At 42.6% G+C, this 14,230-nt stretch overlaps 1 protein-coding gene across 4 annotated transcripts in view; it reads left to right on the forward strand.

Moving 5' to 3' along the window:
* LOC128703294 (protein bric-a-brac 1) overlaps positions 1-14,230 on the forward strand; it is a 379,783-nt gene that overhangs the window by 167,344 nt on the left and 198,209 nt on the right. The window lies entirely within an intron of this gene.

The raw sequence follows: 14,230 nt of genomic DNA on the forward strand, positions 1-14,230 counted from the left end.
AGAGTTGAAGGAGGAGGTCTTGCTTCTCCAGGAGGAGATTAGGAGGCTGAAGGTCCACCTCAATGGGTCTGGGAGAGAGTGTGAGGTGGCTGGAGTTGTGGGGAATGAGACTTCTAGCAGTGAGGTGCAGTCTGTCTCTCGCTGTGAGGAGGCTGTAGTTGGGGAGGTAGCAACGGCTACCAGCAGTGAGGTGCAGTCCAGCACCTGCTACAAGTGGCGAGTGGTTCACAGTAATGGAAGGCGCATCAGAGTAAGGAAAGTTAAGAGTGAAGATCTGAAGGTAGGAAATCGCTTCTCTGTTCTTCAGGATGAATGTACTTCAGTGGCCAGTGAAGGTAAGGGTTACTGCCCCTGCTAATGGAGGTAAGCGCATTCTTGTGGTTGGTGACTCTCAGGTAAGATATATTGACCGTGCTTTTTGTAATAGGAATAAGAAGATGAGAGATAGAGTGTGCTTCCCTGGAGCTGGTGTTGGGGACATTGTCAACAGGCTGGATAATATAATGTCAGGTAATGGGAACAAGCCCATTATCTGTCTCAGTGCTGGTGGAAATGATATTGGGAAGGGCAGTAGAGAAGAGCTGCTAGATAAGTACAGGTCAGCTATAGATTTCATTAAGTCTAAGGGAGGGATCCCAATCATATGTAGCATCTTGCCTAGAAGGGGAGTAGGAAATGAATGGTTGTCTAGGGCAATTGGTGTAAATTGCTGGCTAGACAGATACTGCAAGGAACTTGCAATCCCATTCATTGACAACTGGAACAACTTTTATGGCAAACATGATATGTATGCAAGGGATGGGGTACATCTCTTTGGGGTTGGGGTGGTAGCACTTGCAAACTCAATTGAGAAGGCCATTGGTGAAATGCCTATGATTTTAAACTGATGGAAGATAGAGGTATGGGTGTGTGTGGGAAACAAGCAGGTTGCAACACTTGGGTTGGAAACAGTAAATGTATAAAAGGCATTCAGCATGAAGTTATAAATAAAGACAATAGATCAGGTCAGCAAACAAAGGGGGACAGCAGAGGGCAGCAAGGGACTAGCTCCCTTAAGGTTTGCTATACTAATAGCAGGAGTGTAAGAAATAAGATAGATGAGCTAAGATTAATTGCAAGTGCAGGAAACATAGATATTATTGCTATAACAGAGACCTGGCTCAATCTGAAAGATAGAGAGATGCCCTCTGAATGTCACATACAAGGCTATAAATTATTCCACACTGACAGGGTCAACAGGAAAGGTGGTGGAGTAGCGATGTATGTCAGAGACAATTTAAATTGTTGTGTTAGACAAGATATTAAATTAGAAGCGTCAGCCACTGAATCTGTTTGGTTACAGCTTCTCGAGGGCCGAGAAAAACTAATTTTGGGTGTGATTTACAGGGCCCCAAATCTTGATAGGGAGTGCAGTAGACTTCTATGGGACGAAATTCGTAAGGCATCTACATACGAAAATGTTGTGCTAATGGGAGATTTCAACTATAGACAGATTGACTGGAGCAATTTGACAGGAAATTTAGAGTCAGGTGACTTTCTTGATACGATCCAGGATTGTTTTTTAAAACAGTTTGTGACAGAGCCAACTAGGGGAAATAACCTCCTTGACTTGGTTCTTGCCAGTAGGGAAACACTAATTAATAATCTTGAGGTTAATGATGAGCTTGGGGAAAGTGATCACAAATCACTCAGTTTTAATATATCATGGAATTCCCCTAATAATGGCAATCAAGTCTCCGTCCCTGACTTTCGCTTGGCTGATTTCATAGGACTGAAAAATTACTTAGGTGGGCTGAACTGGAATGACCTGACTAAGGGACAGGTAGGTGGTGATGGTTGCCGATATGATGCTTTCCAGGGCATAGTTCTAGCTGCTCAGTCAAATTATGTTCCAAATAGGGAAATCAGATCAAACAAAAATGATCCTAAATGGATGAACAATAGATTAAAATATCTGATTGGTCAAAAGAGAGGCATATATAGGCAAATCAAAAGAGGAGAGGGGCAATTAAGAAATTGATATATTCAGTTAAAGAGAGAAATAAAAAAGGGAATTAGAAAAGCAAAAAGAGATTATGAGGTTAAAGTTGCAAGAGAATCGAAGACTAACCCAAAAGGATTCTTTCAGGTATACAGAAGTAAGATCAGGGACAAGATGGGCCCACTCAAAAGTTCCTCGGGTCAGCTCACTGACAGTGATAAGGAAATGTGTAGAATTTTTAACACATACTTCCTCTCAGTTTTTACACAGGAGGATACCAGCGATATTCCAGTAATGATAAATTATGTAGAACAGGACGATAATAAACTGTGCACGATTAGGGTCACAAGTGACATGGTCCTTAGGCAAATAGATAAATTAAAACCTAACAAATCCCCAGGCCCTGATGAACTGTATGCAAGGGTTCTAAAGGAATGTAAAGAGGAGCTTAGCACACCTTTGGCTAATCTTTTCAACATATCACTACAAGCTGGCATGGTGCCAGATAAGTGGAAAATGGCAAATGTGATACCTGTTTTCAAAACAGGTGACAGGTCCTTAGCTTCGAACTATAGACCAATAAGCCTAACCTCCATAGTGGGAAAATTTATGGAATCAATAATTGCCGAGGCAGTTCGTAGCCACCTTGAAAAGCATAAATTAATCAACGAATCTCAGCATGGTTTTACAAAGGGGCGTTCCTGCCTTACGAATTTATTAACTTTTTTCACTAAGGTATTTGAGGACGTAGATCATGGTAATGAATATGATATTGTGTATATGGACTTCAGTAAGGCTTTTGACAGGGTCCCACATCAGAGACTATTGAGGAAAATTAAAGCACATGGAATAGGAGGAGAAATTTTTTCCTGGATAGAGGCATGGTTGACAAATAGGCAGCAGAGAGTTTGCATAAATGGGGAGAAATCAGAGTGGGGAAGCGTCACGAGCGGTGTTCCACAGGGGTCAGTGTTGGGCCCCCTGCTGTTCACAATCTACATAAACGACATAGATGAGGGCATAAGAGCGACATCGGCAAGTTTGCCGATGACACCAAAATAGGCCGTCGAATTCATTCTGACGAGGACATTCGAGCACTCCAGGAAGATTTGAATAGACTGATGCAGTGGTCGGAGAAGTGGCAGATGCAGTTTAATATAGACAAATGCAAAGTTCTAAATGTTGGACAGGACAATAACCATGCCACATATAAACTAAATAATGTAGATCTTAATATTACGGATTGCGAAAAAGATTTAGGAGTTCTGGTTAGCAGTAATCTGAAACCAAGACAACAGTGCATAAGTGTTCGCAATAAAGCTAATAGAATCCTTGGCTTCATATCAAGAAGCATAAATAATAGGAGTCCTCAGGTTGTTCTTCAACTCTATACATCCTTGGTTAGGCCTCATTTAGATTATGCTGCACAGTTTTGGTCACCGTATTACAGAATGGATATAAATTCTCTGGAAAATGTACAAAGGAGGATGACAAAGTTGATCCCATGTATCAGAAACCTTCCCTATGAGGATAGACTAAGGGCCCTGAAACTGCACTCTCTAGAAAGACGTAGAATTAGGGGGGATATGATTGAGGTGTATAAATGGAAGACAGGAATAAATAAAGAGGATGTAAATAGTGTGCTGAAAATATCTAGCCTAGACAGGACTCGCAGCAATGGTTTCAAGTTGGAAAAATTCAGATTCAGGAAGGATATAGGAAAGTACTGGTTTGGTAATAGAGTTGTGGATGAGTGGAACAAACTCCCGAGTACAGTTATAGAGGCCAGAACGTTGTGTAGCTTTAAAAATAGGTTGGATAAATACATGAGTAGATGTGGGTGGGTGTGAGTTAGACCTGATAGCTTGTGCTACCAGGTCGGTTGCCGTGTTCCTCCCTTAAGTCAATGTGACCTGACCTGACTAGGCTGGGTGCATTGGCTTAAGCCGGTAGGAGACTTGGACCTGCCTCGCATGGGCCAGTAGGCCTTCTGCAGTGTTCCTTCGTTCTTATGTTCTTAAGACAACATTAATGATAATAAACATTTAATAAGACAATATAAATGATAATAAACATTCAATAAAACAATATAAATGATAATAAACATTCAATAAAACAATATAAATGATAATAAACATTCAATAAAACAATATAAATGATAATAAACATTCAATAAAATATAAATAATAATAAACATTCAATAAAATATAAATGATAATAAACATTCAATAAAACAATATAAATAATAATAAACATTCAATAAAACAATATAAATAATAATAAACATTCAATAAAATATAAATGATAATAAACATTCAATAAAACAATATAAATAATAATAAACATTCAATAAAACAATATAAATAATAATAAACATTCAATAAAACAATATAAATAATAATAAACATTCAATAAAATATAAATGATAATAAACATTCAATAAAACAATATAAATGATAATAAACATTCAATAAAATATAAATAATAATAAACATTCAATAAAACAATATAAATAATAATAAACATTCAATAAAACAATATAAATAATAATAAACATTCAATAAAATATAAATAATAATAAACATTCAATAAAACAATATAAATGATAATAAACATTCAATAAAATATAAATAATAATAAACATTCAATAAAACAATATAAATAATAATAAACATTCAATAAAATATAAATAATAATAAACATTCAATAAAATATAAATAATAATAAACATTCAATAAAACAATATAAATAATAATAAACATTCAATAAAACAATATAAATGATAATAAACATGCAGTAAGACATAAACAACTATAAACATTCATTAATATAAATGTTGGACAGTAATATATAATTAACAAGAGTTAGACATGAGGATGCTCGTTAATATTACCTGACATTACCATAATTTATCTTCTCTAAACTGAGCAAGACAGACTATTGGTATACTTATCTTACTAAAAGAAGCTATATCTGGTTCTTGGTGTCTAGGTGGCAGATCAACCAGGCTGTGATGGATATGTGGGGCAGCTGGGCACGAGTGGCAACAGCCTGGTTGAGCAGGCTAGCACCAGACGAGCCTGACTCATGTCCGGGCTCCGGGAGTAGAAACACTCTGGGAGCTCATCAGAGGTATATTGGGATACCAGACTTGGGGATAACGTCCTCTTGATCACTACGGTTATCAGACTTTATTAACTGTTCTCTGATATACTCTTATTATCATTATTATCATTAATTTCCCCAGAGCTAAGTTTGTGCATCCTTCATTGTGTTCTTGTAGGTACCTCAACACTGTGTTCTTGTAGGTACCTCAACACTGTGTTCTTGTAGGTACCTCAACACTGTGTTCTTGTAGGTGCCTCAACACTGTGTTCTTGTAGGTACCTCAACACTGTGTTCTTGTAGGTACCTCAACACTGTGTTCTTGTAGGCACCCCAACACTGGGTTCTTGTAGGTACCTCAACACTGTGTTCTTGTAGGTACCTCAACACTGTGTTCTTGTAGGTACCTCAACACTGTGTTCTTGTAGGTACCTCAACACTGTGTTCTTGTAGGTGCCTCAACACTGTGTTCTTGTAGGTACCTCAACACTGTGTACTTGTAGGTGCCTCAACACTGTGTTCTTGTAGGTACCTCAACACTGTGTTCTTGTAGGTACCTCAACACTGTGTTCTTGTAGGTACCTCAACACTGTGTACTTGTAGGTGCCTCAACACTGTGTTCTTGTAGGTACCTCAACACTGTGTTCTTGTAGGTACCTCAACACTGTGTTCTTGTAGGTACCTCAACACTGTGTTCTTGTAGGTGCCTCAACACTGTGTTCTTGTAGGTGCCTCAACACTGTGTTCTTGTAGGTGCCTCAACACTGTGTTCTTGTAGGTACCTCAACACTGTGTTCTTGTAGGTGCCTCAACACTGTGTTCTTGTAGGTACCTCAACACTGTGTTCTTGTAGGTGCCTCAACACTGTGTTCTTGTAGGTGCCTCAACACTGTGTTCTTGTAGGTGCCTCAACACTGTGTTCTTGTAGGTGCCTCAACACTGTGTTCTTGTAGGGGCCTCAACACTGTGTTCTTGTAGGTACCTCAACACTGTGTTCTTGAAGGTGCCTCAACACTGTGTTCTTGTAGGTACCTCAACACTGTGTTCTTGTAGGTACCTCAACACTGTGTTCTTGTAGGTACTGTGTTCTTGTAGGTACCTCAACACTGTGTGTTCTTGTAGGTGCCTCAACACTGTGTTCTTGTAGGTACCTCAACACTGTGTTCTTGTAGGTGCCTCAACAGTGTGTTCTTGTAGGTGCCTCAACACTGTGTTCTTGTAGGTACCTCAACACTGTGTTCTTGTAGGTACCTCAACACTGTGTTCTTGTAGGTACCTCAACACTGTGTTCTTGTAGGTACCTCAACACTGTGTTCTTGTAGGGACCTCAACACTGTGTTCTTGTAGGTGCCTCAACACTGTGTTCTTGTAGGTGCCTCAACACTGTGTTCTTGTAGGTGCCTCAACACTGTGTTCTTGTAGGTGCCTCAACACTGTGTTCTTGTAGGTGCCTCAACACTGTGTTCTTGTAGGTACCTCAACACTGTGTTCTTGTAGGTGCCTCAACACTGTGTTCTTGTAGGTACCTCAACACTGTGTTCTTGTAGGTACCTCAACACTGTGTTCTTGTAGGTCAACACCTCAACACTGTGTTCTTGTAGGTACCTCAACACTGTGTTCTTGTAGGTACCTCAACACTGTGTTCTTGTAGGTGCCTCAACACTGTGTTCTTGTAGGTACCTCAACACTGTGTTCTTGTAGGTGCCTCAACACTGTGTTCTTGTAGGTGCCTCAACACTGTGTTCTTGTAGGTGCCTCAACACTGTGTTCTTGTAGGTGCCTCAACACTGTGTTCTTGTAGGTGCCTCAACACTGTGTTCTTGTAGGTGCCTCAACACTGTGTTCTTGTAGGTGCCTCAACACTGTGTTCTTGTAGGTGCCTCAACACTGTGTTCTTGTAGGTACCTCAACACTGTGTTCTTGTAGGTACCTCAACACTGTGTTCTTGTAGGTACCTCAACACTGTGTTCTTGTAGGTACCTCAACACTGTGTTCTTGTAGGTGCCTCAACACTGTGTTCTTGTAGGTACCTCAACACTGTGTTCTTGTAGGTACCTCAACACTGTGTTCTTGTAGGTACCTCAACACTGTGTTCTTGTAGGTGCCTCAACACTGTGTTCTTGTAGGTGCCTCAACACTGTGTTCTTGTAGGTACCTCAACACTGTGTTCTTGTAGGTACCTCAACACTGTGTTCTTGTAGGTACCTCAACACTGTGTTCTTGTAGGTACCTCAACACTGTGTTCTTGTAGGTACCTCAACACTGTGTTCTTGTAGGTACCTCAACACTGTGTTCTTGTAGGTACCTCAACACTGTGTTCTTGTAGGTACCTCAACACTGTGTTCTTGTAGGTACCTCAACACTGTGTTCTTGTAGGTACCTCAACACTGTGTTCTTGTAGGTACCTCAACACTGTGTTCTTGTAGGCACCTCAACACTGTGTTCTTGTAGGTACCTCAACACTGTGTTCTTGTAGGTACCTCAACACTGTGTTCTTGTAGGTACCTCAACACTGTGTTCTTGTAGGTACCTCAACACTGTTCTTGAAGGTACCTCAACACTGTGTTCTTGTAGGTACCTCAACACTGTGTACTTGTAGGTGCCTCAACACTGTGTTCTTGTAGGTACCTCAACACTGTGTTCTTGTAGGTACCTCAACACTGTGTTCTTGTAGGTACCTCAACACTGTGTTCTTGTAGGTACCTCAACACTGTTCTTGTAGGTACCTCAACACTGTGTTCTTGTAGGCACCCCAACACTGTGTTCTTGTAGGCACCTCAACACTGTGTTCTTGTAGGCACCCCAACACTGTGTTCTTGTAGGTACCTCAACACTGTGTTCTTGTAGGTACCTCAACACTGTGTTCTTGTAGGTACCTCAACACTGTGTTCTTGTAGGTACCTCAACACTGTGTTCTTGTAGGTACCTCAACACTGTTCTTGTAGGTACCTCAACACTGGGTTCTTGTAGGTACCTCAACACTGTTCTTGTAGGTACCTCAACACTGTGTTCTTGTAGGCACCCCAACACTGTGTTCTTGTAGGCACCTCAACACTGTGTTCTTGTAGGTACCTCAACACTGTGTTCTTGTAGGCACCCCAACACTGTGTTCTTGTAGGTACCTCAACACTGTGTTCTTGTAGGTACCTCAACACTGTGTTCTTGTAGGCACCTCAACACTGTGTTCTTGTAGGCACCTTAACACTGTGTTCTTGTAGGCACCCCAACACTGTGTTCTTGTAGGCACCTTAACACTGTGTTCTTGTAGGTACCTCAACACTGTGTTCTTGTAGGCACCCCAACACTGTGTTCTTGTAGGCACCTCAACACTGTGTTCTTGTAGGTACCTCAACACTGTGTTCTTGTAGGCACCCCAACACTGTGTTCTTGTAGGCACCTCAACACTGTGTTCTTGTAGGCACCCCAACACTGTGTTCTTGTAGGTGCCTCAACACTGTGTTCTTGTAGGTGCCTCAACACTGTGTTCTTGTAGGTACCTCAACACTGTGTTCTTGTAGGTGCCTCAACACTGTGTTCTTGTAGGTGCCTCAACACTGTGTTCTTGTAGGTGCCTCAACACTTGTAGGTGCCTCAACACTGTGTTCTTGTAGGTACCTCAACACTGTGTTCTTGTAGGTACCTCAACACTGTGTTCTTGTAGGTGCCTCAACACTGTGTTCTTGTAGGTGCCTCAACACTGTGTTCTTGTAGGTGCCTCAACACTGTGTTCTTGTAGGTGCCTCAACACTGTGTTCTTGTAGGTACCTCAACACTGTGTTCTTGTAGGTGCCTCAACACTGTGTTCTTGTAGGTGCCTCAACACTGTGTTCTTGTAGGTACCTCACTGTGTTCTTGAACTCAACACTGTGTTCTTGTAGGTACCTCAACACTGTGTTCTTGTAGGTACCTCAACACTGTGTTCTTGTAGGTGCCTCAACACTGTGTTCTTGTAGGTACCTCAACACTGTGTTCTTGTAGGTGCCTCAACACTGTGTTCTTGTAGGTACCTCAACACTGTGTTCTTGTAGGTACCTCAACACTGTGTTCTTGTAGGTACCTCAACACTGTGTTCTTGTAGGTACCTCAACACTGTGTTCTTGTAGGTACCTCAACACTGTGTTCTTGTAGGTACCTCAACACTGTGTTCTTGTAGGTGCCTCAACACTGTGTTCTTGTAGGTACCTCAACACTGTATTCTTGTAGGTACCTCAGCACTGTGTTCTTGTAGGTACCTCAACACTGTGTTCTTGTAGGTACCTCAACACTGACTGTGTTCTTGTAGGTACCTCAACACTGATTGTTCTTGTAGGTACCTCAACACTGTGTTCTTGTAGGTACCTCAACACTGAGTGTTCTTGTAGGTACCTCAACACTGACTGTGTTCTTGTAGGTACCTCAATACTGAGTGTGTTCTTGTAGGTACCTCAACACTGAGTGTTCTTGTAGGTACGTCAACACTGACTGTGTTCTTGTAGGTACCTCAACACTGTGTTCTTGTAGGTACCTCAACACTGACTGTGTTCTTGTAGGTACCTCAACACTGAGTGTTCTTGTAGGTACCTCAGCACTGACTGTGTTCTTGTAGGTACCTCAACACTGACTGTGTTCTTGTAGGTAAATAACAAAAAGGCACAATACCGTGACTGGAACGATACACAAATAACCCGCACATAAAAGACAGAAGCTTACCGAAGCGGACCGAAACGTCGTCGTAAGCTTCTGTCTTTTATGTGCGGGTTATTTGTGTTTCTTGTAGGTATCTCAACACTGACTGTTCTTGTAGGTACCTCAACATTGACTGTGTTCTTGTGGGTACCTCAGCACTGACTGTGTTCTTGTAGGTACCTCAACACTGTGTTTTTGTAGGCACCCCAACACTGTGTTCTTGTAGGCACCTCAACACTGTGTTCTTGTAGGCACCTCAACACTGTGTTCTTGTAGGTACCTTAACACTGTGTTCTTGTAGGCACCCCAACACTGTGTTCTTGTAGGCACCTCATCACTGTGTTCTTGCAGGCACCTCAACACTGTGTTCTTGTAGGCACCCCAACACTGTGTTCTTGTAGGCACCTCAACACTGTGTTCTTGTAGGTACTTCAACACTGTGTTCTTGTAGGTACCTCAACACTGTGTTCTTAAAGGCACCTCAACATTATGTTCTTGTAGGCACCTCAACACTGTGTTCTTGTAGGCACCTCAACATTATGTTCTTGTAGGTACCTCAACACTGTTTTCTTGTAGGCACCCCAACACTGTGTTCTTGTAGGCACCTCAACAGTGTTCTTGTAGGCACCTCAACACTGTGTTCTTGTAGGCACCCCAACACTGTGTTCTTGTAGTCACCTCAACACTGTGTTCTTGTAGGGACCTCAACACTGTGTTCTTGTAGGTACCTCAACACTGTGTTCTTGTAGGCACCTCAACACTGTGTTCTTGTAGGCACCTCAACATTATGCTCTTGTAGGTACCTCAACACTGTGTTCTTGTAGGTACCTCAACACTGTGTTCTTGTAGGCACCTCAACACTGTGTTCTTGTAGGCACTTCAACACTGTGTTCTTGTAGGCACCTCAACACTGTGTTCTTGTAGGCACCTCAACACTGTGTTCTTGTAGGTACCTCAACACTGTGTTCTTGTAGGCACCTCAACACTGTGTTCTTGTAGGCACCTCAACACTGTGTTCTTGTAGGCACCCCAACACTGTGTTCTTGTAGGCACCCCAATACTGTGTTCTTGTAGGCACCTCAACACTGTGTTCTTGTAGGCACCTCAACACTGTGTTCTTGTAGGCACCCCAACACTGTGTTCTTGTAGGCACCTCAACACTGTGTTCTTGTAGGCACCCCAACACTGTGTTCTTGTAGGCACCTCAACACTCTGTTCTTTTAGGCACCTCAACATTGTGTTCTTGTAGGCACCTCAACACTGTGTTCTTGTAGGTACTTCAACACTGTGTTCTTGTAGGCACCTCAACACTGTGTTCTTGTAGGCACCTCAACACTGTGTTCTTGTAGGTACCTCAACACTGTGTTCTTGTAGGCACCTCAACACTGTGTTCTTGTAGGCACCTCAACACTCTGTTCTTTTAGGCACCTCAACATTGTGTTCTTGTAGGCACCTCAACACTGTGTTCTTGTAGGCACCTCAACACTCTGTTCTTTTAGGCACCTCAACATTGTGTTCTTGTAGGTACTTCAACACTGTGTTCTTGTAGGTACTTCAACACTGTGTTCTTGTAGGCACTTCAACACTGTGTTCTTGTAGGCACTTCAACACTGTGTTCTTGTAGGTACCCCAACACTGTGTTCTTGTAGGCACCTCAACACTGTGTTCTTGTAGGTACTTCAACACTGTGTTCTTGTAGGCACTTCAACACTGTGTTCTTGTAGGTACCTCAACACTGTGTTCTTGTAGGCACCTCAACACTGTGTTCTTGTAGGCACCCCAACACTGTTTTCTTGTAGGCACCTCAACACTGTGTTCTTGTAGGCACCCCAACACTGTGTTCTTGTAGGCACCTCAACACTGTGTTCTTGTAGGCACCTCAACACTGTGTTCTTGTAGGCACCTCAACACTGTGTTCTTGTAGGCACCCCAACACTGTGTTCTTGTAGGCACTTCAACACTGTGTTCTTGTAGGCACTTCAACACTGTGTTCTTGTAGGTACCCCAACACTGTGTTCTTGTAGGCACCTCAACACTGTGTTCTTGTAGGCACCTCAACACTGTGTTCTTGTAGGCACCCCAACACTGTGTTCTTGTAGGCACCTCAACACTGTGTTCTTGTAGGCACCTCAACACTGTGTTCTTGTAGGCACCCCAACACTGTGTTCTTGTAGGCACCTCAACACTGTGTTCTTGTAGGCACCTCAACACTGTGTTCTTGTAGGCACCCCAACACTGTGTTCTTGTAGGCACCTCAACACTGTGTTCTTGTAGGCACCCCAACACTGTGTTCTTGTAGGCACCTCAACACTGTGTTCTTGTAGGCACCTCAACACTGTGTTCTTGTAGGCACTTCAACACTGTGTTCTTGTAGGCACCTCAACACTGTGTTCTTGTAGGCACCTCAACACTGTGTTCTTGTAGGCACCTCAACACTGTGTTCTTGTAGGCACTTCAACACCTCAACACTGTGTTCTTGTAGGCACCCCAACACTGTGTTCTTGTAGGCACCTCAACACTGTGTTCTTGTAGGCACCCCAACACTGTGTTCTTGTAGGCACCCCAACACTGTGTTCTTGTAGGCACCTCAACACTGTGTTCTTGTAGGCACCCCAACACTGTGTTCTTGTAGGTACCTCAACACTGTGTTCTTGTAGGCACCCCAACACTGTGTTCTTGTAGGTACCTCAACACTGTGTTCACCTCAACACTGTGTTCTTGTAGGCACCTCAACACTGTGTTCTTGTAGGCACTTGTCAACACTGTGTTCTTGTAGGCACCTCAACACTGTGTTCTTGTAGGCACCTCAACACTGTGTTCTTGTAGGCACCTCAACACTGTGTTCTTGTAGGCACCTCAACACTGTGTTCTTGTAGGCACCTCAACACTGTGTTCTTGTAGGCACCTCAACACTGTGTTCTTGTAGGCACCTCAACACTGTGTTCTTGTAGGCACTGTGTTCTTGTCAACACTGTGTTCTTGTAGGCAACACTGTGTTCTTGTAGGCAACACTGTGTTCTTGTAGGCACCTCAACACTGTGTTCTTGTAGGCACCTCAACACTGTGTTCTTGTAGGCACCTCAACACTGTGTTCTTGTAGGCACCTCAACACTGTGTTCTTGTAGGCACCCCAACACTGTGTTCTTGTAGGTACCTCAACACTGTGTTCTTGTAGGTGCCTCAACACTGTGTTCTTGTAGGTGCCTCAACACTGTGTTCTTGTAGGCACCCCATCACTGTGTTCTTGTAGGTGCCTCAACACTGTGTTCTTGTAGGTGCCTCAACACTGTGTTCTTGTAGGCACTTCAACACTGTGTTCTTGTAGGCACCTCAACACTGTGTTCTTGTAGGCACCCCAACACTGTGTTCTTGTAGGCACCCCAACACTGTGTTCTTGTAGGCACCCCAACACTGTGTTCTTGTAGGCACCCCAACACTGTGTTCTTGTAGGCACCCCAACACTGTGTTCTTGTAGGCACCCCAACACTGTGTTCTTGTAGGCACCTCAACACTGAGAAAACAATGTTTGGTTCTGTGTTTATCAACACGTAGCGATATATTCAAATGCTTGCTCTTGAACGTGTATATTTGCAGTCGAGCCTGGCCTAGGGCCGGGCCCCTGCAGTAGAAAGACTCTGGAAACTCATCACTGGTATATCAAAGCTTCACTACTGTGGGCAACATGTTATTTAGTGTATTGTTGGAATAATTTTATATCTGTCTGATATATGTTGAGATGTATAGAATACAAATATGTAAATTGAGTATAATGTTTGTAGTGTTGTGTCGGGATATTATTACTAATAAATATGTTTTATTGGTCTTCTCTCCCCTACTCTTCTCTCTTCGTGTCAACAACTCCACTTTCTTTCTTCGCCTTTATGCTTCACTCTCCCCTCAAAAATACTTTTCTGTGTCTTATTTCCTCTGTCTTGCTCTGTGCCACGTGTTTGAATTTTAAATATATCTTTGGTTGTGTTCTTACTGTCCTGTCAATGTTTCTCTCTCTCTCTCTCTCTCTCTCTCTCTCTCTCTCGCTCGCTCGCGCTCTCTCTCTCTCTGTCTGTCTCTCTGTCTCTCTCTCTGTCTCTCTCTCTGTCTCTCTCTCTGTCTCTCTCCCCTCTCTCTCTCTTCTCTCTCCCCTCTCTCTGACCCTCTGTGTTTCTCACTCCATATTTTCTAACTTCTTCTCCCCACATAATTTATCAACGTGGTTCTTGCTCCACATGTGTCTTATTCATCCACAAACTTGTTTCTCACCATTACCTTCACTTGGTCTCTCTCACCTGCCTTTACTACTCATTTTGTCTACTCTTACTGCTCTTTACCTGATTTCTTATCACCTGATTTTCACTCCCTTCACCAATTTTCCGCCCATCACCTGTTTACACTTTCATCTGTTTTCTCCCATTTACCCGTTTTCCCACTATTCATCTCTTTTCTTCCTGTTCGTCTACTTCCCTGACATTCTTAATGTCT

Source organism: Cherax quadricarinatus, chromosome 85 (assembly GCF_038502225.1).
Source record: "Cherax quadricarinatus isolate ZL_2023a chromosome 85, ASM3850222v1, whole genome shotgun sequence".
Lineage (NCBI taxonomy): Eukaryota > Metazoa > Arthropoda > Malacostraca > Decapoda > Parastacidae > Cherax > Cherax quadricarinatus.